Genomic DNA, 25,276 nt, shown 5'->3' with positions numbered 1-25,276 from the left:
TCTAGTGTAATATTGGCATCACTCTATTTCTCTCTCTTTCTTTCTCTCTGTCTCCCTCACTCTCTCTTTCATTCACACACATTTACACAAGCAGCCCAATTCTGATATTTTCCCACTAATTGTTATTTTTCCCAATCAGATCAGCTGTTTTGCCAATAATTGGGCAAAAGATCAGATTTGGGCTGCCTGTGTAAACACAGCCTTATAGTTCTGTCTTTCTCATCAGCTTTTCTGTGTTCTTTGCTGAGGTTTACACATTGATCAGTCATCTTTTCTATTTTCTTCAAAATCTACATACTGCATCATCTTATCAGTTATCATCCTTATCATCATCGTTACCATCACCATTGTCTGTGAAGAAAGATGGGATTTATGGCACAGTGTTATTTGAGGATTCATCAGAGATAATACTGTAATTTTACCTGATTGTGTACTTACTGTAGGAATATGAGAAAGTGACTTGATTTGAAATGTTACAGTGCAGTAGGCCTGATCCACCTGGACAAGTACAAAGTTACAGTGCAGTAGGCCTGATCCTCCTGGACAAGTACAATGTTACAGTGCAGTAGACCTGATCTTCCTGGACAAGTACCAGAATTGACCTAAAGATGGCAGCATAGATCCTACCAGCACCGGATCAGGTGAGTTTCGTATGACACGGTTTTGACCTTCATCAGAGTTTTTGCTGGTGATCATGATTGTATAATAACCGAGTGTAGCACACAAAGTCAGAGGAACTGGGACTCATGCCGAGCACAAATGACTTGCTTACATTTGAGGGCTGACGTCAGTACAAACACAGCAGGGGTGACGTTTGTGGACAGAGAGGGAGAATCTTAATTGTATACTCCTCGTGTCCTCTCTCCTCGCCTCCTTCTCAAAACCCATTGAATGAGAAAGCCAGGGGTCCCTCCCCTATGACTTTCTCCTCCAATGGGTTTTGAGAAGGAAGAGAGGAGAGAGGACGCGAGCATTAGGCAACTGAGATTCTCCCATACAGTAAAGCCTGTAATCCTTTTGGCATAGTGACTCATTGTGAATCAATGCATGTCTTAGTTCTAAGATTGTGTTTGTTTGTAAGGTCAGGAGGCCATACAGTCATCCGAAGGTGTTGATGTTATCTGTAGAACACGCACAACACACACACACGCAGATAAACACACTCAGCTGTACGGGGTTTAGGCAATGTCACTGTTACCGCCTTAAGGCTGTGGGCTCCAATTATTCGTTGTGTGTGTGTGTGTGTGTGTGTGTGTGTGTGTGTGTGTGAGTGTCTGTGTGTGTGTTTGTGTGTGTGTGTGTGTGTGTGTGTGTGTGTGTGTGTGTGTGTGTGTGTGTGTGTGTGTGTGTGTGTGTGTGTGTGTGTGTGTGTGTGTGTATTGGAGTTGCTAATTTGAGATGAACCCTGAATAGGCAGTGGTTGACATTTGAAAAGGTTGAGATGGAGGGTGGGGTGTCTCACTCCTATTCTGACAAAATAATTGGTCCCGTTGTGCGGAATGGACAGAAGATAAAGCATTGAGACTCAAGCTTTTGCCCTAGCTAGTCCATAGCCCAATCAAAAATCAAATAAATACCTATGCTTACAATATACTGTGGTCTTTCTCTTTTCTTCTCTATCTCCTCCATCTCTCAACATCTGTTCTCAGTATGCAGTTATGCAATATGCAGTTATGCAAAACTCATATTTATTCAATAATAATAAGCGATAAGTAGGAGGTAGGAAAGGAAGCAGTGGGAGAGAGAGAAATGACAAGAGAGAAAGAGAGATGACGAGAGAGAGAGCGATTGAGATAAAGTGAGAGAGAGAGAGAGAGAGAGAGAGAGACACACACACACACACACACACACACACACACATGTAAATGCAAACAAAACACTCGCCCACATATAAGGCGAAGTGAAAGAAAGTTCAGCACAGTGGAAGCAATATAGGCTGTTACTCATTTTCCTGGTTTTTAATGAGCAGAAAACATGGTGGCGTTTGACTGTCAATATATGATGATCAAATCAATCTGGTTTAGTGACACACCGGGTAGGAAATTAGATGAGAAACACACTATGACATTTGAGATGAGAAACACACTGACATTTGAGATGAGAAACACACTATCACATTTGAGATGAGAAACACACTATGACATTTGAGATGAGAAACACTATCACATTTGAGATGAGAAACACACTATGACATTTGAGATGAGAAACACTATCACATTTGAGATGAGAAACACTATCACATTTGAGATGAGAAACACACTATGACATTTGAGATGAGAAACACACTATGACATTTGAGATGAGAAACACACTAACATTTGAGATGAGAAACACACTATCACATTTGAGATGAGAAACACACTATGACATTTGAGATGAGAAACACACTATGACATTTGAGATGAGAAACACTATCACATTTGAGATGAGAAACACACTATGACATTTGAGATGAGAAACACTATCACATTTGAGATGAGAAACACTATCACATTTGAGATGAGAAACACACTGACATTTGAGATGAGAAACACACTATGACGTTTGAGATGAGAAACACACTGACATTTGAGATGAGAAACACTATCACATTTGAGATGAGAAACACACTATGACATTTGAGATGAGAAACACTATCACATTTGAGATGAGAAACACTATCACATTTGAGATGAGAAACACTATCACATTTGAGATGAGAAACACACTATCACATTTGAGATGAGAAACACACTATGACATTTGAGATGAGAAACACACTATGACATTTGAGATGAGAAACACTATCACATTTGAGATGAGAAACACACTATGACATTTGAGATGAGAAACACTATCACATTTGAGATGAGAAACACTATCACATTTGAGATGAGAAACACACTGACATTTGAGATGAGAAACACACTATGACGTTTGAGATGAGAAACACACTGACATTTGAGATGAGAAACACTATCACATTTGAGATGAGAAACACACTATGACATTTGAGATGAGAAACACTATCACATTTGAGATGAGAAACACTATCACATTTGAGATGAGAAACACTATCACATTTGAGATGAGAAACACACTATCACATTTGAGATGAGAAACACACTATCACATTTGAGATGAGAAACACACTATGACATTTGAGATGAGAAACACACTATGACATTTGAGATGAGAAACACTATCACATTTGAGATGAGAAACACTATCACATTTGAGATGAGAAACACTATCACATTTGAGATGAGAAACACTATCACATTTGAGATGAGAAACACTATCAAATTTGAGATGAGAAACACTATCACATTTGAGATGAGAAACACACTATCACATTTGAGATGAGAAACACTATCACATTTGAGATGAGAAACACATACAGTGCATTTGGAAACTATTCAGACCTCCTTGACTTTGTTCTAATTTTGTTACACTACAGCCTTATTCTGAAATGCATTAAATAAAACATTGTCCTCAATCTAGACACAATACCCAATATTATTTTTTTAACCAGAAATACCTTATTTCCATAAGTTTTCAGACCCTTTGCTATGAGACTTGAAATTGAGTTCATCCTTTAGATGTTTCTACAACTTGATTGGAGTCCACCTGTGGTAAATTTAATTGATTGGACATGATTTAGAAAGGTACACCTGTCTATATAAAGGTCCCACAGTTGTCAGTGCATGTCAGAGCAAAAACCAAGCCATGAGGTTGAAGGAAACATTTTTTTAAATACATTTTAGAATAAGGTTGTAACGTAACAAAATGTGAAAAAAATCCATGGTTCTGAAGATTTTCTGAATGCACTGTATACACACACACACCGTCTGTCTGTAGCTCACAGCTCTCACACACACAGTTGGTCTGTAGCTCACAGCACACACACACACAGTCTGTCTGTAGCTCACAGACCCAGCAAAATGCTCACTAAGACATTAGTGATCGGTCGTCCCATAGGGCGGCGCACAATTGGCCCAGCGTCGTTAGGGGAGGGTTTGGACGGGGTAGGCCGTCATTGTAAAATAAGAATTTGTTCTTAACTGATTTGCCTAGTTAAATAACTAAATAGAACCATACCGCAATTGAGAATTGATTTACTTTTAGATAGAGTATTTGGCTGTTTGGCTTCCAGAGCCAATTCACCCTTTAAATAGAGGTCCTTGGACTAAGGACAAACGTTAGGCTCCTTTAGTCCAAAATGTGGCTATGTAGGCCTATAATATGCTGAACAAAAATATAAACGCAACATGCAACAATTTCAAAGATTTTACTGTTACAGTTCATATAAGGAAATTAGTTAATTGAAATAAATGAATTAGGTAGGGGTGTGGATCAGAAACCAGTCAGTGTCTTGTGTCATGCAGAGCAACAAATCTCTTTAGCAAAGAGATGGCTGTTGATTGTGGCCTGTGGAATAATGTCCCACTCCTCTTCAAAGGCTTCGAAGTTGCTGGATATTGGCGGGAACTGGAACATGCTGTCGTACACGATCCAGAGCATTCCAAATATGCTCAATGGGTGACATGTCTGGTGAGTATGCAGGCCATGGAAGAACTGGGCCATTTTCAGCTTCCAGGAATAGTGTACAGATCCTTGTGACATGGGGCCGTACATTATCATGCTGAAACATGAGGTGATGGTGGCGGATGAATGGCACGACAATGGGCCTCAGGATCTCGTCACGGTATCTCTGTGCATACAAATTGCCATCAGTAAAGTGCAATTGTGTTTGTTGTCTGTAGCTTATGCCTGTCCATACCATAACCCCACCGCCACCATGGGGCACTCTGTTCACAATGTTGACATCAACAAACCATTCGCCCACACGACGCAATACATGCTGTCTGCCATCCACACTTCTCCAGCGTGCCAGTGGCCATCGAAGGTGAGCATTTACCCACTGAAGTTGGCTACGACGCTGAACTGCAGTCAGGTCAAGACCCTGGTTAGGACGACGATCAAGCAGATGAGCTTCCCTGAGACGGTTTCTGACAGTTTATTCAGAAATTCTTCAGTTGTGCTGACCCATAGTTTTATCAGCTGTCCGGGTGGCTGGTCTCAGACGATACTGCAGGTGAAGAAGCCAGATGTGGAGGTCCTGGGCTGGCATGGTTACACGTGGTCTGCGGTTGTGAGGCCGGTTGGACGTACTGCCAAATTCTCTAAAACGTTGTCTTATGGTAGAGAACTTAACATTAAATTGACTGGCAACAGCTCTGGTGGCCATTCCTGCAGCCAGCATGCCAATTGTGTGCTCCCTCAAAACTTGAGACATCTGTGGCATTGTGTTGTGTGACAAACTGCCCATTTTATAACTGTCCTTTTATTGTTCCCAGCACAAGGTGCACCTGTGTAATGAGAATACTGTTTAATCCGCTTCTTGATATGCAGGTGGATGGACTATCTTGGCAAAGGATAAATGCTCACTAACAGGGATGTTAACAAATTTGTGCCCTAAATTTCAGAAAAATAAGCTTTTTGTGTGTATGGAACATTTCTGGGATCTTTTATTTCAGCTTATGAAACATGGGACCAACACTTTATGTGGGGTGGCAGGGTAGCCTAGTGGTTAGAGCGTTGGACTACCAACTGAAAGGGTTGCAAGTTCAAATCCCTGCGCTGACAAGGTACAAATCTGTTGTTCTGCCCCTGAACAGGCAGTTAACCCACTAGGCCGTCATTGAAAATAAGAATTTGTTCTTAACTGACTTGCCTAGTTAAAAAAAATGTACGTTTATATTTTTGTTCCGTATATTTAGTTGAATTAAGGCTAGTTGCATAAAACTTTCAACTCTCTCTCTGATGTGTTGTCAAATTTAGACTAGGCTTCTTATTCACTCCCCGAGGTCAGTGTTGAGTTGTATCGTTATATCATTGCTACGAGATTCGGCAGACTTTAGGACGGCGAAAAGAAATGGCTCTGCTGGTGCCCTAGCCTTCACCTATTCCCGATCCTATCCCTCGAGCGACGTGGCCAATCAGTGTGTGTGTCAGCGACACATGAATGGTGATATCCAAGAAATGGAACAAAGAAGCCGCTCGTATCGAATTTCCGTCGATAGAGAAAATTCGCGGATGAAACAGCACAGAAGATTTGTTGAGATTTGTGAAACCAAATGAATATCTTCGACGCAAAGTCCAACTGTTTTGGTTTGCTCAAGGAGGGAACTTGGTCTCGTGAGAGCTTTGTCGGTCGCCAGGCGAGGCTGTTGGCTACATTGGAACGTAAGTAAAAACACATCTTGCCTGTTTCATTTTATTGCGTCGAAAATAATCATGTTTCAACACATTAAATAGTGTTGTTCAATATGCTTTCTTCGTGATGTTTAGAACATTTGTCAATGTTTACAACTTTTGGTACATGTTTTTATGACCGCACCGACTCAAACCGCATGAGAAGGCTAATTTAGGACTTTTTGAGAACAAGCGGAATCAAATTAAGTCTACTGGGAAGCGCGGCTTGGTAACTTGAGAAACAATAACTTGTCTTTGGCATCTAACGTTACTTGTAAAGGACGTTTTATGAATTCATCCCACCGTTTACAATAGCTTGGAAAATAATGACGAAAGATTAATACACTGATTAGAATGTTTTCGAAACGATATAATGAAAAGGTTATGTGGCTGCAAGCAAATAAACAATTTCCAAACATGTTTATAGTTGACAACATGCAGTACATTCAGCACCTCATATTGTCGAGAACAGGGACACCGAATAGGCCACCGTAATTGTTAGTTACATTAGGAAAGGATTTTTTTGCAGAAAATATTATGCCACTATTGTGGTGTACACATTTGCAGAACTCGCATGTCTGGTTTCAGTTTCAATTTGATTTCCCATTGTCACAGCGGAGTTTACGTCTGAGCGAGTCTACAGACGTGAGCAAACAGTAGAGAGATACAGTATTTTACAACGAATGTGGATTTGCCACATCGGACGCCTATTCCAGTGTATCTGTTCCAGTTTGTTGGTGGTAAATGCTTTATCCCCTGGAGTAGTGGGTAAACACACCATCTAACTGGCATGGGCATTGTCCAGATGAAGTGTCTGATGACCGGTTACTGTGTGATGGACCTGTGGAGGAGCCAGTAATATAGATAATGATTTGTCTTTCCTTAATGTGTTTTAGTGCATGGTACATTAATATACCTCGTTGCCACCAGAGTAGGCCTTGCTTACTAATTTGACTAGGCTTACAACTAACCCATTAAATGGAAAACTATTACCAGTTTATGGTGGTTGCATATAGGCCTAATCAATGAATAATTCCCTGGGGTAGGAAGCAGTCCATATTTTATTTTCTGGTGTAGAACCATTCATGGCTCCCACACTCCAAGTTATTGACATCTGGAGTTTGAACCCATGACCTCAGTCATGTTCATAGGTCACATGACCCTGTAGCCACCTGGGTGGGCTACATCCATAGTGTATCATGACCACACAGATGCAGAGCTTGGATAGGCAAACTTGGATTTTTAGGGGGGACCAAATACAATGCTATTTCTCTGTAAACAATTAAGACTTTCAGCTTGCTTATAGAAAAGAGCACTCAACATGTGCTGCACTGGCACAAATGGCTGATTGGTTAAAATAAATTGATAATAAGAATATTGTGGGAGCTGTACTGTTAGATTTCAGTACAGCCTTGCATATTATTGACCATAACTTGTTGTTGAGAACTTATGTTATAGCTTTTCAACCTCTGCCATAGCTCATAATCCATGATATCTATCTAATAGAACACGGAGGGTTTTCTTTAATGGAAGCTTCTCTAATGTTCAACATGTACATTGTGGTATACCACAGGGCAGTTCTCTAGGCCCTCTACTCTTTTTGAAAATATTTTTACCAATTACCTGCCATTGGCATTCAACAAAGTCTGTGTCCATGAAGGCTGATGATTCAACCCTATACATGTCTGCAACCACAATTAGTAAAATCACAGCAACCCTAAACAAAGAGTTGCAGTCAGTTTTAGAATGGGTGGCCAGTAATATACTGGTCCCCCAACATCTCTAAAACTAAGAGCATTGTATTGGGTACAAATCATTCCCTAAGTTCGAGACCTAAGCTGAATCTGGTAATGAATGGTGTGGCTGTTGAGACTAAATTGCTTGGAGTTACTTTAGATTGTAAACCGTCATGGTCAAAACATATTGATTCAGTGGTTGTAAAGTTGGGGATAAGTGTGTCTGCGATAAAGAGATGCTCAGATTTTTTGGGCACCACACTCCACAAAGCAAGTCTTGCAGGGAAACATACAGTATTATACATAATAATGATGACATGGAACTCCCATCTCATATAGCGCAAGTGAACAGCTAATTTGGTTTAAAAAAAACAATAAAGCAACACCTCACAGCATGCCTCTTCCCCATGTGACCTACTTTTTGTGTGTATGTATACAGTTGAAGTCGGAAGTTTACATACACCTTAGCCAAATGCATTTAAACTCAGTTTTTCACAATTCCTGACATTTAATCCTAGTAAAAACTCCCTGTTTTAGGTCAGTTAGGATCACCACATTATTTTAAGAATGTGAAATGTCAGAATAATAGAAGAGAGAATTATTTATTTCAGCTTTTATTTATTTTATCACATTCCCATTGGGTCAGAAGTTTACATGCACTCAATTAGTATTTGGTAGCATTGCATTTAAATTGTTTAACTTGTGTCAAATGTTTTGGGTAGCCTTCCACAAGCTTCCCACAATAAGTTGGTTGAATTTTGGCCCATTCCTCCTGACAGCTGGTGTAACTGAGTCAGGTTTGTTGGCCTCCTTGCTCGTGCACGCTTTCTCAGTTCTGCCCACACATTTTCTATAGGATTGAGGTTAGGGCTTTGTGGTGGCCACTCCAATACCTTGACATTTTGCCACAACTTTGGAAGTATGTTTGGGGTCATTGTCCATTTGGAAGACCCATTTGCGACCAAACTTTAACTTCCTGACTGATGTCTTGAGATGTTGCTTCAATATATCCATATAATTTTCCATCCTCATGATGCCATCTATTTTGTGAAGTGCACCAATCCCTCCTGCAGCAAAGCACCCCCACAACATGATGCTGCCACCCCCGTGCTTCACGATTGGGATGGTGTTCTTCGTCTTGCAAGCATCCCCCTTTTTCCTCCAAACTTCTTCCTTGCCGAGCGGCCTTTCAGCTTATGTCAATATAGGACTCATTTTACTGTGGATATAGATATTTTTGTACCGGTTTCCTCCAGCATCTTCACAAGGTCCTTTGCTGTTGTTCTCGGATTGATTTGCACTTTTCGCACCAAAGTACGTTCATCTATAGGAGACAGAACAAGTCTTTTTCCTGAGCAGTATGACGACTGCATGGTGCCATGGTGTTTATACTTGCGTGCTATTGCTCCCAAGGATAAACCAGACTTGTGGAGGTCAACTATTTTTTCGAGATCTTGGCTGATTTCTTTTGATTTTCCCATGATGCCAAGCAAGGAGGCACAGATTTGGAAGGTAGGCCTTGAAATACATCCCCAGGTACACCTCCAATTGACTCATGTTGTCAATTAGCCTTTCAGAAGCTTATCAAGCCATGACATCAATTTCTGGAATTTTCCAAGGTGTTTATTGTCACAGTCAACTTAATGTATGTAAACTTCTGACCCACTGGAATTGTGATACAGTGAAATAATTTGTCTGTAAACAAGTGTTGGAAAAATTACTTGTCATGCACAAAGTAGATGTCCTAACCGACTTGGCAAAACTATAGTTTGTTAACAAGAAATTTGTGGAGTGGTTGAAAAATGAGTTTTAATGACTCCAACCTAAGTGTATGTAAACTTCCGACTTCAACTGTACTCTCGTTCTCACTCAATCTTTCTTTTCTGCTCCCTCTCACTCTTTCTAGCCTTCTCTCTTTTTACCCCCCTGCCTTCTATGTCTCACAAATGTGATGATGGTGTGATGAGGTATTTCTATAGAAGTTAAGTGACATTGCTTCATTCACTCATTTTAAGGACTCTGAAGAATAGCAACCAAGATGACATTTGGTCACCTTTATACTGCCAGTCAGTGCCACACCCCTCAGATTGCCACTCCATCTCCCTCCATCAGACAGGTGCATGCTACTCATGTTGATCATCTTAGGAACATACCTTCCAGGAACATAATTTTCAGAACAACACAAATAATTTCACATCCTCTTCTGTCGGTCTGTCCAATAAAAGCCTGGGAGGGACAAGCACGCTCCAGAGGAACGGCAGGCTGCGGTTCTTCCACTCCAACCTCCTCGGAGCCTGTCTGGTCATGAGAAGTGATGAATTCATTTTAATCTCCACACAAACCAACAGTGCTGCGTCAGTAAGCTGTCCAGAGTCTTGACACACCAGCACTAGTCCCATCGACTGTGCCTGTCCCGTAATCCATTGTCCCTCCCTCCCACCCACCCGCGGCATGACTCAAGTGTTCATATACTGTCCAAGGGTGTTTTAATCAGTTTTGGACTCACTTGGGCTTCACCTTTAGTAGCTGTGTGACTCGATCAAAGGTCATTTGCTTTTCTATAGCCACTTTTGTACTATAGTTATAGTCTGCTCTTCCTAATGTCACTTGTGTCTAGGGCTGTTACCGTGACCATATTACTGCCACTCCGGCGGTCGAGTTATGACGACAGTCAAATTCCATGTGACTGTTTAGTCACGGTAATTAGGCTTCTCTAAGCTCTGCTGCTGATGGTCATTAGTAGCCTACCAAACTTGCTAACTGCCTGGTACACAGCACTCTACTGTTCCTCTAATCACTCTGACATCATGACAGCCTATGCAATTGCATTAAAGGTTTTGATGGCCTCTCAAAAAGAGGATCCCATCAGCTTTCTATTGGCTAGGCCTACTATTTATCTTAACTTTTCTAATGTAAAGCTTAGCAATGTGCTTAATAACAGGAGTATAGCCTACATGCCCCTGTTCCATGATAATGGTCTATTCGAAATCAAAACATATTTCACATGTTATTTTGTATATTTAAAGACCTTAATAGTCCGATGGGTGACAATATTAGCCTAGTATAGAACAAGAAGCCCTGCACACTGTTAGCTCCCAATTCACTGCTTTATTATCCACCTTTTGATCCAAAAGGGATGTTCGTCAGGTCTTTATTGATCGGATGTAGATCCGTTTCGGTTAGGGGGTTAGGGTTAGGGGGTTAGGGTTAGTAAAGTGGTGAATTGGGAGCTTTAACAGTGTGCGGGCCTTGTTCTATGCTAGTATTTTTTTTATTAGCCCAGCACCTATGTTTTTAAGGATGTGCGTATGACCACAAACCTTTCTAGTGACAATATTAGCCTTATCAATTATCACTTGTGAATGATGCTGATGTTGCAACTTTTTCAAATCCTAGTCGCACACCTCATGTAGCCTCGCCCATAGGCCTAATATGTTTTGAAAAGGTTTGTCACAACTAGTGGCCAAGTAACTTCTCGAAATGAAGCACATTAATCAGCGTAATAAATGCTGTAGAGCCTAACTGGCATACATAGTTTCAAGTTTGGGCAAAATCATTTTCACAGAAGGACAAGTCGACCAATAGAATAGGTCAACTTTTCTACTATAGGGGATAGTAGTGACATAGGCTAGTGCTTTTGCTGTTTGTTAGGGCTACTCTTTTTCTATAATTCTATTCAGCCCAAGGGCACAACGTCCACTTTGGCCACAAAAGGCATGGATTTTTTTAGGGGGCATTATGGCCTCACAAGGGGAATTTAAGGCCTGGTGACAATATTATCAAGTGCTTGTGAAATTGTGAATGAAGCATGTGCAGCTTGAACAAGAAACGCATCGGAGCTCATGCCTTTCATGTGACTTTTTTCTATGTACCATTCGTCCCACCATGCAGCCTTGTAATGTACTGAAAATCCAAACCTATAGCTGCATAAATAACTCAATTAAGCAGTGCTTTCGGAAAGTATAAATTGTTACGTTACAGGCTTATTCTAAAATGTATAAACTTTTTTGTCATGAATCTACACACACTACCCCATGACGGCGAAGCAAAAACAGCTTTTTAGATTTTTTTTGGGCATAAAACACATTTCCATAAGTATTCAGACCCTTTACTCTGTACTTTGTTGAAGCACCTTTGGCAGCGACTACCGCCTCAAGTCTTTTTGGGAATGACTCTACAAACTTGGTACACCTGTATTTGGGGAGTTTCTCCCATTCTTCTCTGCAGATCCTCTCAAGCTCTCAGATTGGAAGGGGTGTGTCGCTGCACAGCTATTTTCAGGTCTCTACAGAGATGTTTGATTGGGTTCAAGTTAATGGAGCTGGTGGCCACACAAGATACTGACTGTTACTTTTGATTTTGACCCCCTCCCTCCCCCCTTTTGTTCAGGGACATATTATTCAATTTCTGATAGTTACATGTCTGTGGAACTTGTTCAGTTTGTCTCAGTTGTTGAATCTTATGTTATACAAATATTTACACAAGTTTGCTGAAAATAAACGCAGTTGAAACGCAGTTTTTTTTTGCTGAGTTTATTTTTGAGACGAGTAGGATGACAATCGATATGCATTACACATCTTTCTGGTCTTAGATATTCTAAAATGAGCCTTAATACAAACATATTGCCCCCATTTGTATCCAGGTGTGTTAGTGTATAAGTCAGTTGGCAGGCTCTTTTGATGGTAATCTTGATGTACAGCATGTTCACTCACCTCTGTTCCCCCTAAATCAGATCAGACAGGGCATGCAAAAGACCACTGATATGGTTTTGCATGAGTCTGAACTAAAGGAGAGGAGAGCAGGAAAGCACAGTTTGACTGAAATGGAAAATGGGGAGCAGGATACAGTGAAATGTACCTAGGGGGAGAGACGAGGAGAGGGAGAGACTGGGGATCAAATTGATCTGACAATGAGATAATTATTTAAAATGACTGATAGCAATTTCCCTCAAGTCAGTTTTTAAAATTTTTTATCAATTAGTTTGAGACAGGCACTTCTCACCTTTATCACGAGTAGCTGCCTAAAAGATAATAGAAATGGTTGAGTTTGGGAACGATGGTAGCAATTGATTGTGAGCGAGAGCCCTGGGCAGTTTCTGATAAATGTGTGATTGTCCTCGTGTGTCTAAGTGACAGATCAACGTGTTCCCTATTTGCATTACAGAGAAATAGAGTAGCATGAAGGACCACTTGGGTCCAGCCAACTCTAACACAAAGCACTGCCCCCAAACAAAACATCTGTGTTCTTTCTGTCACATGCTGTTCAGATCAAGCCCTAGTCCCCAGTGACGTATCTGGAAGGATGGGAGTTCTGTAATGTTCTAATAATCATGTATGGCATTCATTGGGTTTTCCCACCAAGTTGGTCTTTCAGTTTAGTTCAGCGGATGGTCAGGTTCACCGTAGTCTTATAGGTTGAGAGATCGCTGTGTCATGTCACTAAATCACGCACCAGGAAGTATTCCTTCCAGTATGTTAGTGAGACCTCACCCCAGCTGCTGCTTTTTCTCATCTGTTTTACAGTCTGTTCTATCTGGCATGCAAAGTGTTGTACCCGTTGCCTGGGTCAGACACAGGGCAGTGTCTCTGGGCTGCCATCCACAGACGGGCACACAAAGATAACTCTCACTGACCTGCTCAGAATAGTCAGTCACGCATCACTTCCCCCTTCTCATCTCAGCCTAATGGAACAGCAGGACTTGACATTAACGCTTGTCCTCTTGCCAGGAGATTCCAGGAGAGCTACTGGGGGTTCCAGGAGAGCTACTGGGGGTTCCAGGAGAGCTACTGGGGGTTCCAGGAGAGCTACTGGGGGTTCCAGCCCTGCATGAACACATGACATTGTAAAAGATCAGCTGCTCAACAGGACCTTGATAAGCTGACCCAAATCCTGCACATCCAGTAGTTTTCCAGATGGAGACAGCACGGCGAACGGCGGCTCAACGCGACGGCACGGCACACGATGGCTGTTGCATCTCCTGTTAGGCTATGCTTGCTAGGCAGCAGTAGACTCAGTCTAGGCCTTTCCAGCAGGTTTGACATGACAGTGGTCCCTGCACAGTGAGTCTTGTTGACCAGAACAAGACAGTGAGTGAACACTACATCCCATAGTCCCCCTTAGCACCGGCGTACGCTGAACAATACACAAGTCCTTCAGTGTTCAGTCAATCACCGGCCAGCTAGTAATGACAGTAATGCAGAGCTGGAAAATGTTATTCTTTGTACCTGACTGAGTCTTTAACAGTCAACACTAGGGTTGCACATTTTGAGGAATATTCAGAGGTGGAAACTTTCCGTGGGATTTAATGGTAATATATGCACATTAATATCATTTCAATGTAGGTGTTTTTTTTGCATTGGATATATTTACCATATCATATGGAGACAAACAAACATTTTACCTTATCAAAAGTATACTTAATTGCAAATGAATAAATCCTTCCAATAGAAATAAAACTATTTAGTTATGAATTGAACTTTTAAAGTTGACTCTTCACATGGGATGATTTCACTGGGATGATTTCACTGTGTGTGTTGCTGGGCACCCAGCAACACACACATCCTCTTGGTGGTGCTCTTATTCTTGCCACTTTTGGTGAGGTAGATTGCTGCTATAATTTGATGACCCTTCACACACCTAACCATTTCCTTGGCTCTCTTGTAGAGTGTATCCATTGTTATCTGTGCCATGATGACCTTGAGGAGCAGATTCAATGCATGAGCAGCACAGCCAATGGGTGTGATTTGAGGGTAGGACTCTACTTTAGACCAAGCAGCATTCATGTTTGCAGCATTGTCTGTCACCAGTGCAAGTACCTTATGTGGTCCAAGGTCATTGACTGCCTTCAGTTCATCTGCAATGTAGAGACTGGTGTCTGTTGTCCCTTGTGTCTGTGCTCATGTAGAATACTGGTTGAGGGGTGGAGATGTAGTTAATTATTCCTTGCCCATGAACATTTGACCACCCATCAGAGATGACTGCAATAGTCTCCTTGACCTTAACTTAAACTCTGTTTAACTCTGCATCCAGCAAATGAGTAGATAAGGCATGTTTGTTTGGTGTATGCTGGGCGAAGAACATTCAGAAATCTCTTCCAATACACATAGCCTGTGAGCATCAGAGGTGAACCAGTTGCATACACAGCTCGATTAAGATATTCATCAGCATTTCTCTGACTACGTTCCTCCATTGAGTCAAAAAAAACTTCTGATTCCAGGAGGACCATGAGCTGTTTCTGTCGATAAGGTGTCTGATTCATAATTTTCACCTCAAATTGAATTAGAGGGACTTTTGTCAGAGGTTGCTTGTTATGAGCACTGAGGGAACTTTATGCACTTGGCCAGGTGATTCTGGATCTTTGTTGCATTCTTCACATATGATTTGGCACAGTATTTCCAAATGTACACAGATTTTCCTTCTATATTAGCTGCAGTGAAATGTCATCAGATAGTGCCTGTGGCATTTTCCTGTAAAAATTAGAAAAATATTAAACAAATACAATTCCATCTACAGATAAATAGTTAAGCAGTTAGATTAAACAACTCCTCTGTAAGATACATGTTTAAAATGAAAAATGAATGGAAACGGGTGAATTAACACACCTCACTTAGCAAGCTAAAACTTACATGGTAGCAAAAACTAACTAGCAGAAATTGTTAACAAGTTAGACATTATTTAAACACACTTTGCTGTAGGCTACTATTTACCAGTTAACAAAAAATCATGTATGTCATATAAAATATATTCACCCCACCCAGTATTGTAATCAAAACCAGAAAGCATAGTCCTTGGCTCAGACAGTATAGTAGTGTGGGCTCAGTAGCATCTCATTAGGGTGCAAGATCTTGAGAATCAGCTGTACATGTGATGGAAGAATGCACTGTGCATGCAGAGGGTTGCAATTCCATTGAATCGGGGAAAGTTTAACCAAAATACAAAGACGTGGATGTCGACTATGGCAGCCCCCCGCACCTCTGATTCCGAGGTGTTTGGTTAAATGCAGAAGACTCATTTCAGTTGAATACATTCAGTTGGACAACTGACTAGGTATCCCTCTTTCTGGGTTCACCAGTTTTCTCTGTGAAAGTGGTTGTTAGTTGTGCAGTTGCAACATGAATAATAGAATTGTCTTGTGCGTTCAGTGATGTGCTCTACACAGGGCCCAGTGTTCCTCTAACACACCAGCTCCGGGTTTGTGGGTCCTGCCACGCTGCACAGTCTAATGTATCTTTTGTTCTCAGCAGTTGTTCCCGTCCGTGGAATTCTTTCTTCTGTACAATTTTCCCTATTATTTTGTTGGCAACTGACATACTTTAAAAATACCTATGTAAATGTAACTGCTGGCCTAGAGTTGTGCTGCTTGCAGTGACAGACCATATATACTGTAAATGTTTTATTCCCAAGATCGGTGTTTGCATGTTTTTCCTGTTGATGCATACAATGCGTGTGTGAGAAGCTATCACGGCAGTTCCCTGTTATGAGTAGAGGTCATCACATCCCTGTCCACATCACCCAGCGGTCATCACATCCCTGTCCACATCACCCAGCGCTCCAGACTGGGTTGAGAATAGATGAGTGATGGCTCTCTGTCTCAAACGGGGTCATCTCTCCTGGGGGGTTCATCGCTCCCTGGGGGGTGTTTGACAAGCTCAGTGACGCAGAATAAGCCAGGGGGCAGGATCAAAGATGTGCAAAACTGAAATTATATTTGTCACCAAAGGTTTTGTTTTACATTTTTAATTAGGGAGGCTGTCAAAGGGCCAAGCTGAATGACCCATAAATTATATATAACTAATAATACACTGTGCCTGCTGCTACATAAGTTAATGACTTTAGTGTGTGTGTGTGTGTGTGTGAGCCAATTTAACTGCTAAAGTGACCTGTCATTTTTGTAAACTGCTAACAATGGTGCCTGATGTCAAATGAATGCTCACAGTGCATACATAGTGTGATCACAAAATACTACTGAGTCCAATGTAGTTTTGCCTTAATTTTGTATTTTATTATAAGTTGGTCAGTGTGTTATGACCCACACTAACAAGCTACTAATTGGTTGTCAGTGTGACAGACCAGGTTTGGACATGGGTCTCCGAGTCACAAGATGATTTTAGCCCACTGAGCTTAAGCCTAGACATTTGAACTAGACATCAGACTGCATAAGTCTGAAGAAACTATGTACTTAAATCAGTGATTGGCCTACATTGGGCAGACTTGCTTGTTCGGCTAAGCTTTGTGGAAGCTGATCATGTCCCATGGTAAAACGGGCACGTCGGAACTCCACAATTTAGTGTATTCAGACCCCTATACTTTTTTCACATTTTCCTCATCAATCTACACAATACCACATAATGACAAAGTGAAAGTTGTTTTTATTAATTTTTTTATTTTGTATTAAAAATGAAAAACAGATACACTACCGTTCAAAAGTTTAGGGTCACTTAGAAATGTCCTTGTTTTTGAAAGAAAAAAGCACTTTGTCCATTAAAATCAAATTGATCAGAAATACAGTGTAGACATTGATGTTGTAAATGACTTATAGCTGGAAATGGCTGATTTTGTTTATGGAATATCTACAAAGGCGTACAGAGGCCCATTTATCAGCAGCCATTACTCCTGTGTTCCAATGGCACATTGTTAGCTAATCAAAGTTTGCCATTTTAAAAGGCTAGTTGATCATTAGAATACCCTTTTGCAATTGTTAGCGCAGCTGAAAACTGTTGTGCTGATTTTTAAAGAAGCAATAAAACTGGCCTTCTTTAGACTAGTTGAGTATCTGGAGCATCAGCCCAATTTACAGACTCAGAATGGCCAGAAACAAAGCACTTTCTTCTGAAACCTGTCAGTCTATTCTTGTTCTGAGAAATGAAGGCTATTCCATGTGAGAAATTGCCAAGAAACTGAAGATCTTGTGCAATGTTGTGTACTACTCCCTTCACATAACAGTGCAAACTAGCTCTAACCAGAATAGAAAGAGTGGGAGGCCCCTGTGCACAACTGAGCAAGAGGAAAAGTACATTAGTGTGTAGTTTGAGAAACAGATGCCGCACAAGTCCTCAACTGGCAGCTTCAATCCCGTGAACGGGATGAAACTCGACAGCATCTGGTGAAATCGGAGCAGGCCAAATTCAAAATAAAAAATCGTAATATTAAACATACATGAAAATACAAGTGTCATACATCATTTAACCTCTCTGGGGTAGGCGGGACGCTTGCGTCCCACATGGCCAATAGCCAGGGAAAATGCAGAGCGCCAAATACATTTCTATAAAAATCTAACTTTCATTAAATTACACATGCAAGATAGCAAATTAAAGGTACACTCGTTGTGAATCCAGCCAACATGTCAGATTTCAAAAAGGCTTTTCGGCGAAAGCATAAGATGCTATTATCTGATGATAGCACAACAGTAAACAATGAGTAGCATATTTCAACTCTGCAGGCGTGGTCCAAAAAGCAGAAATATAATATAAATCATGCCTTACCTTTGAGCTTCTTTTGTTGGCACTCCAATATGTCCCATAAACATCACAAATGGTCCTTTTTGTTCGATTAATTCCATCGATATATATCCAAAATGTCCATTTATTTGGCGCGTTTGATCCAGAAAAACACCACTTCCAACTACAAAATATCTCAAGTTACCTATAAACTTTGCCAAAACATTTCAAACTACTTTTGTAATAAAATTGTAGGTATTTCTAAACGTATATAATCGATCAAATTGAAGACGGGATGATCTGTGCTCAATACAGGAGCAAAACAAACTGACACTACTTCTCTGGTCATGCGCCTCTAACAAGCACTTGAAGTGACCCTCGTTTTGATCAGAGCTACTTCATTACACAAAGGAAAAACCTCAACTAATTTCTACAAACTGGTGACATCCAGTGGAAGCAGTAGGAACTGCAGGAAAGTTGATTAGAATTCTGGATTCCCCATGAAAACGTATTGTAAAGACAGTGACCTCAAAAAAAATAACCTGAATGGTTTGTCCTCAGGGTTTCACCTGCTAAATAAGTTCTGTTATACTCAGACATGATTCAAACAGTTTTAGCAACTTCAGTGTTTTCTATCCAATACTACTAATAATATGCATATATTAGGATCTGGGACAGAGTAGGAGGCAGTTCAGTTTGGGCATGCTATTTATCCAAAAGTGAAAATGCTGCCCCTTACCCCAAACAGGTTAAAAGCTTAACTTCTTGTTAATCCAGCTGCTTTGTCAGATTTCAAAAAGGCTTTACGGCGAAAGCATACCATGCAATTTTCTGAGGTACTCTAATATGCAAATAAACAATAAAATTGAAGACGGAGAATAATATGTTCATTACCGGAGATAAATAACAAAGTGCGCTCCCAAATCTACCACAATAATACAGTCAAAATGGGAGCCACCTAGAAAAACTACAAATTCTAGCTCATTTAAAAAAAAAAAAAAAAACTTTCTTAACTTGTTGAGTATATGGGGCTGTATTTTGTTGTTTGGATGAAATATGTACCCAAATGAAACTGCCTATTTCTCAGCCCCAGAATCTAGAATATGCATATAATTGTCCGATTAGGATAGAAAACACTCTAAAGTTTCAAACTGTCAAAATATTGTCTGAGAGTATAACAGAACTGATATTGCAGGTGAAAACCGGAGGAACATCCAACCAGGAAGTACTGTTTTTCCTGAAACCTCTGTTCCATTGCATGCCTTCCCTCCATATAAAGGGATATCAACCAGATTTATTTCCCTATGGCTTCCACATGGTCTGAACAGTCTTCAGACATAGTTTCAACCTTTTATTCTGAAAAATGAGCTAGAAAGATCACATTGCGTCAGTGGATGTCTGGGAGCCAGCAGCGTTTTGCATGCACAGGCAGCTTGGAGCAGACATTTTCTCTCACTCCTATTGAAAAAGCTACTGTCCGGTTGAAATATTATCAATTATATATTGTAAAAACAACCCGAGGATTGATTATAAAAAATGTTTGACATTTTTCTACGAACTTTATGGATGCTATTTAGAATTTGTCATGACCGCTCGAGCCTGTGGATTTCTGAACATAACGCGCCAACCAAGTGGGGGTATTTTGGATATAAAAATAATCTTTATGGAACAAAAGGAACATTTATTTTGTAACTGGGAGTCTCGTGAGTGCAAACATCCGAAGAGCATCAACGGAAAGCGATTTAATTTATTGCTTTTCTGACTTTCATCAGACATTATTGTAACAGTTTTTGAAACTTCAGAGTGTTTTCTATCTAATACTACCAATTACATGCATATCCTAGCTTCTGGGCCTGAGTAACAGGCAGTTTACTTTGGGCACGTCAGTCATCCGAAATTCTGAATACTGCCACCGGCCCTCAAGAAGTTAAATAGTCCTCGCAAACACCAGTCTCAACATCAACAGTGAAGAGGCGACTCCTTCTAGGCATATCTCAGACTTGCCAATAAAAAGATTAAGATGGGCAAAATAAGACATTGGGGCCTCCTGGGTGGTGCAGTGGTCTAAGGCACTGCATCGCAGTGCTAGCTATGCCACTAGAGACTCTGGGTTCGAGACCAGTCTCTGTCGCAACGGGCCGCGACCGGGAGGTCCATTGGCCTAGCGTCATCTGGGTTAGGGAGGGTTTGGCTGGTAGGGATATCCTTGTCTCATCACGCACTAGCGACTCCTGTTGCGGGCCGGGCGCAGTGCATGCTGACCAGGTAGCTAGGTGCATGCATGCATGCTGGCTTCTGGGTTGGATGCGCTCTGTGTTAAGAAGCAGTGCGGCTTGTTTGGGTTGTATTTCGGAGGACGCATGTAAGTTTGAGGTGTTCTTTGTGATCTGAACAACATTTGTGAGACGCAAAAAAAATGAAAAGATGCTGGAGGAGTGCTTGATGCCATCTGTCAAGGGAGGCAATGTGATTTTCTGGGGGTGCTTTTTGGTGGTGGTTAAGTGGGAGAGGATCTTGAAGGAAGGCATCACTCCATTTTGTAATGCCAATTCCCTCCTACAACAGGACAATGACCCAAAGCACAGCTCCAAACTATGCAATAACTATTTGGGGAAGAAGCAGTCAGCTGGTATTCTGTCTATAACGGAGTGGCCAGCACAGTCACTGGATCTCAACCCAATTGAGCTGTTGTGGGAGCAGGTTGACCGTAAGAGCCAATTCAACTTGTGTGAGGTGCTTCAGGAAGCATGGGTGGAAATATCTTCAGATTACGTCAACAAATTGACAACTGGAATGCCAAAGGTCTGCAGGCTGTATTGCTGCAGATTGAGGATTCTTTGATGAAAGCAAAGTTTGAAGGACACTTAATTCAATTAAAAATTATTATTTATAACCATGTCAACTTCTTGAGTATTTCATATTCATTTTTCAACTAATTTCATGTATGTTCATGGAAAACAACAATATTTCTAAGTGACTCAACTTTTGAACGGTAGTGGAGTATTCAGACCCTTTGCTACGAGACTCCAGATTGAGCTCAGCTGCATCCTTTTTCTACAACTTGATTGTAGTGATTTCAATTGATTGTACATGATTTGCACACCTGTCTATATAAGTTCCCACAGTTGACAGGGCATGTCAGAGCAAAAGCCATGCCATGGTGTTGAAGGAATTGTCCGTAGAGTTCCGAGACAGGATTGTGTCGAGGCACAGCATTTCTGCAGTATTGAAGTTCCCCAAGAACACCATGGCCTCCATCTTTCTTAAATGGAAGAAGTTTGGGACCACCAAGACTCTACCCAGACTTGGCCACTTTGCCAAAACTGCGCAATCGGGGGAGAAGGGCCTTGGTCAGGAAGGTGACCAAGAACCCGATGGCCACTCTGACAGAGCTCTAGAGTTCCTCTGTGGAGATGGGAGAACCTTCCAGAAGGACAAGCAGCACTCCACCAATCAGGCCTTTTAAGGTAGAGTGGCCAGATGGAAGCCACTCCTCAGTAAAAGGCACGTGACAGTCCGCTTGGTGTTTGTCAAAAGACACTTAGACTCAGACCATGAGAAACAAGATTCTCTGTTCTGATGAAACCAAGATTGAACTCTTTGGCCTGAATGCCAAGTAACGTCTGGAGGAAACCTGGCACCATCCCTACGGTGAAGTGTGGTGATGGCAAGATCATGCTGTGGAGCTGTTTTTCAGCGGCAGGGACTGGGAGACTAGTCAGGATTTGAGGGAAAGATGAACGGAACAAAGTACAGAGATCCTTGATAAAAACCTGCTTCAGTGTGTTCAGGACATCGGACTGTGGTGAATGTTCGCCTTCCAACAGGACAGCGACCGTAAGCCCACAACCAAGACAACACAGGAGTGGCTTTGGGACACGTCTCAATGTCCTTGAGTGGTCCAGTCGTAGCCCGGACTTGAACCCCGATCAAACATCTTTGGAGAGACCTGAAAATGGCTGTGAAGCAACGCTCCCCATCCAACCTGACGGAGCTTAAGAGAAGAATGGCAGAAACTAAATACAGGTGTGCAAAGCTTAAGGCTCAAGGCTGTAATCGCTGACAAAGGTGCTTCAACAAAGTATAGAGTAAAGGGTCTGAATAGTTATGTAAAAGTGACATTTCAGTTTATTTTTTACTACATTTGCAAAGATTTCTGAACCTGTTTGTACAAATCATTATGGGCTATTGTGTGTTGCTAGATGAGGGAGAAACAATTTAGTACTTTTTTTTAATAAGGCTGTAACGTAAAAATTATAACAAAGTCAATTGTCTGAATACTTTCCAAATGCACACCGTTTGCCTGTGCTTTGTTTGTTCAAAATGAATTCCTATGCATCATTACCAGTCGTCAAGGCTTTATGGAGTACAATTAACTGACTGCTCCAAATGAGTTAAATTACTGACAAACAGGTAGAGTTTGTAGTGAAGGTTTAATGTACTTGCATCCTTGCTCTAGTTCCCGGGGGCTCGGGCGTTCCCGGAGGCTCGGGCGTTCCCGGAGGCTCGGGGGTTCCAATGTCTGATTTCTCATTTTAATAACAATCTCTTAGTATTTCATTACTTTTCATTATTCCTGTTATTAGTGATGGGCCTGTGTAATGTGCTCTCTGCCAGGGTGGACCAGTAGTGGTTGGAACAGAGCCTCATGTCTCAGGATTGTGTTCTAATAGAGTCCCTCTGTCTGTAGGCTCATACTGTTGTGTCTGGTGGGCCGGCTGGGTATTTTGGGAGCTAATTTACTGTCTCTCATGAGGGTGGTGGAGTGGGGATGGAGGGAGCGGTGTATGAGATGCACCCAGGGTGATTCATCTCCATGCTGCATTGGCAAGACATGCAGATTTTTATTTTATTTCACCATTTAATGTTTGTGCCTATGATGCAGTTCAGCCCGGCACTTGTATATAAGTCAAGTACAGTCTGGGGGAGAAACGCACCCTGAGTGTTTTGTGGAGAGATGAAGGAAGAGCACAGGGTTGCAAGGCGATAGAGGTCTCCCCAGTGGCTCACACCGATAAATGGCTGACATAGAAATGTCAAATCATTGAAAACAGTACTCACTCTTCCAGCCTCTCTCCCCCTGATCTGCAAAACACTCAATTGTACAATAGGGGTTTCCTCCACCACCACCACATCCTATAAGGGGGGGGGCACAGTGGAATAATGAAGACCCTTACTGAAGACGATTCAGTGGGTGAATGAGGGGGAGGAAACAGGTGGTCAATTGTAAAGGAAGAGCAATAAGAGACCGTCTCAACTCTAGCTCTTCCAACCTGCTGCCCATCTCTCACATCGGTTTCTTTTTGCCTGTGGGCCTGGTGAGCTGGGAGAGATGACTCATTTTGTCAGTAGATCGGTCAAACACAGCACACACCGAGGTTACCCTGACTCTAGCACTTAAATCGATAACCACTCTTTATGTGTACAGACCGGTATGAGGGTTGAATGGGAATTGAAAATATATGGCCACTAAGGTCACAGCAAAACAAACTGGGAAAAAAAGGTCAGATTCCTCCTTGTTTGTTTGTTTGGGTACTGGTTTCTCTCAACACTAAAACAAGTCATTATCTTTAGGTAAGTCCCTAAATGACTGGCACACACAAAAAAAACACATCAGGTTTGCACTACATCAAGTGGGCTAATCAGAGAGAACTGTGGGAAGCTGCTTCTTTGATTTGACTGCAGATCAGATCCCATCCATTGGTGTAGGCTGTTTATCTCCCAAATAAGCAGGGCTGCCACAATTGCATAACTGACAATTATGGGCAATAACCATTAAGTTTATTTTCAAGTAGATATATTTCACCTAATAGCAGTTTCGTACCGGCCAAACTTCTGCTCTGGTGATTACACAGAGAACATGAATACATCATCATAAAAAGCACAGTGACTCTCAGCAAGCCTATCGCAGTAAACAAACTTCAGGTAAATAACTGAAGAACGTTTTTTACATGAAGCAGGTAAAGTTAGTAAGAATTTTACGAGCACAAGGGGTGTCAAAGTAGATCAGTCATGATGATGCTGGACTTTGGGCCTGAGGGCAGGGCACTGTGATCTGCCCAGCATGTCCAACTTCTTTAACCCCCCACCCCCCCAGGTTTTCCGTATGTTACAAAGTGCCCTCTATATCCCTTATCATATGCACTATAGTCTGCCCTGCTATGGAAACATTTGCAGGTGTGCTACATGGATCTCAGATTAAGATTCCTAAAAGGTTGAAATATGATATATTTTTTTCTTCAGTCCTTTTTCTGTTCATTTGATGTTGCGTTTCCTTTGGATTAATCTCCACATGAATGTGAGAAACACACCACTTTCTCTTGGAGCACACTGGCATACCTGGAACTCTTTTGAACAAAACGCACTACCTTTTTTCAAGATACCTTTTTGTGTAGTGAAAATGATGCTGTTTCTATTCGGCTGTGTAACTGTTAACAAGACTCTGCTTATACAATCTTATTTTATAGTCTATGAAACTGCAGCTTTACAGCAGCAGCCAATAGATGTCACATCCTGCTCCTACTGCTTTAACCAAAGTTTTTATTTAGCGCCTTAGCTACCAAACGGCCTGCTCTCCAATCCTCATTTTGTTTAATTGCTGCTGACCGCCGGAGAGTGAGCGGGGAGATTGTGGGAGAGGTGAAAGTAGCTGTAATGAGAAAGGCGTGATGTATTAATCAGGGCTGACATCTCTCATCCCCTCTTGTCTCAAGTGGCAGAGAGCTCCCAGTTCCACCCAGCAACATCTGGAGACTCAGCAGGTGGATAAACTCCCAATTAGAACCAGGTTTCCACCTAAGTGAAACTGGAGGCTGCAGCACTTTACACAGCTGATGGATGTAGTCTTGGCTGGGCAGTCTAGTCTCA

At 41.5% G+C, this 25,276-nt stretch overlaps 1 protein-coding gene across 3 annotated transcripts in view; it reads left to right on the top strand.

Annotated features, from left to right (window-relative positions):
* Positions 1–5,719: 5,719 nt before the first annotated feature.
* The window catches only part of LOC110504119 (SPRY domain-containing SOCS box protein 4), a 53,809-nt gene continuing 34,252 nt past the window's right edge, over positions 5,720–25,276 (top strand). For 2 of the 3 annotated variants that reach the window (XM_036962017.1, XM_036962015.1), the window contains exon 1: positions 5,761–6,228. The gene's annotated coding sequence lies outside the window, so the exon portion shown is untranslated. Of the gene's footprint in view, positions 6,229–25,276 lie in introns of all 3 variants that reach the window. The other variant, XM_021582951.2, reaches the window with a different exon arrangement.

Source organism: Oncorhynchus mykiss, chromosome 24 (genome assembly GCF_013265735.2).
Source record: "Oncorhynchus mykiss isolate Arlee chromosome 24, USDA_OmykA_1.1, whole genome shotgun sequence".
NCBI classification, from domain to species: domain Eukaryota; kingdom Metazoa; phylum Chordata; class Actinopteri; order Salmoniformes; family Salmonidae; genus Oncorhynchus; species Oncorhynchus mykiss.
The sequence above is the reverse complement of the archived record's forward strand: the minus strand, read 5'-3'. Positions and strand labels throughout refer to the sequence as shown.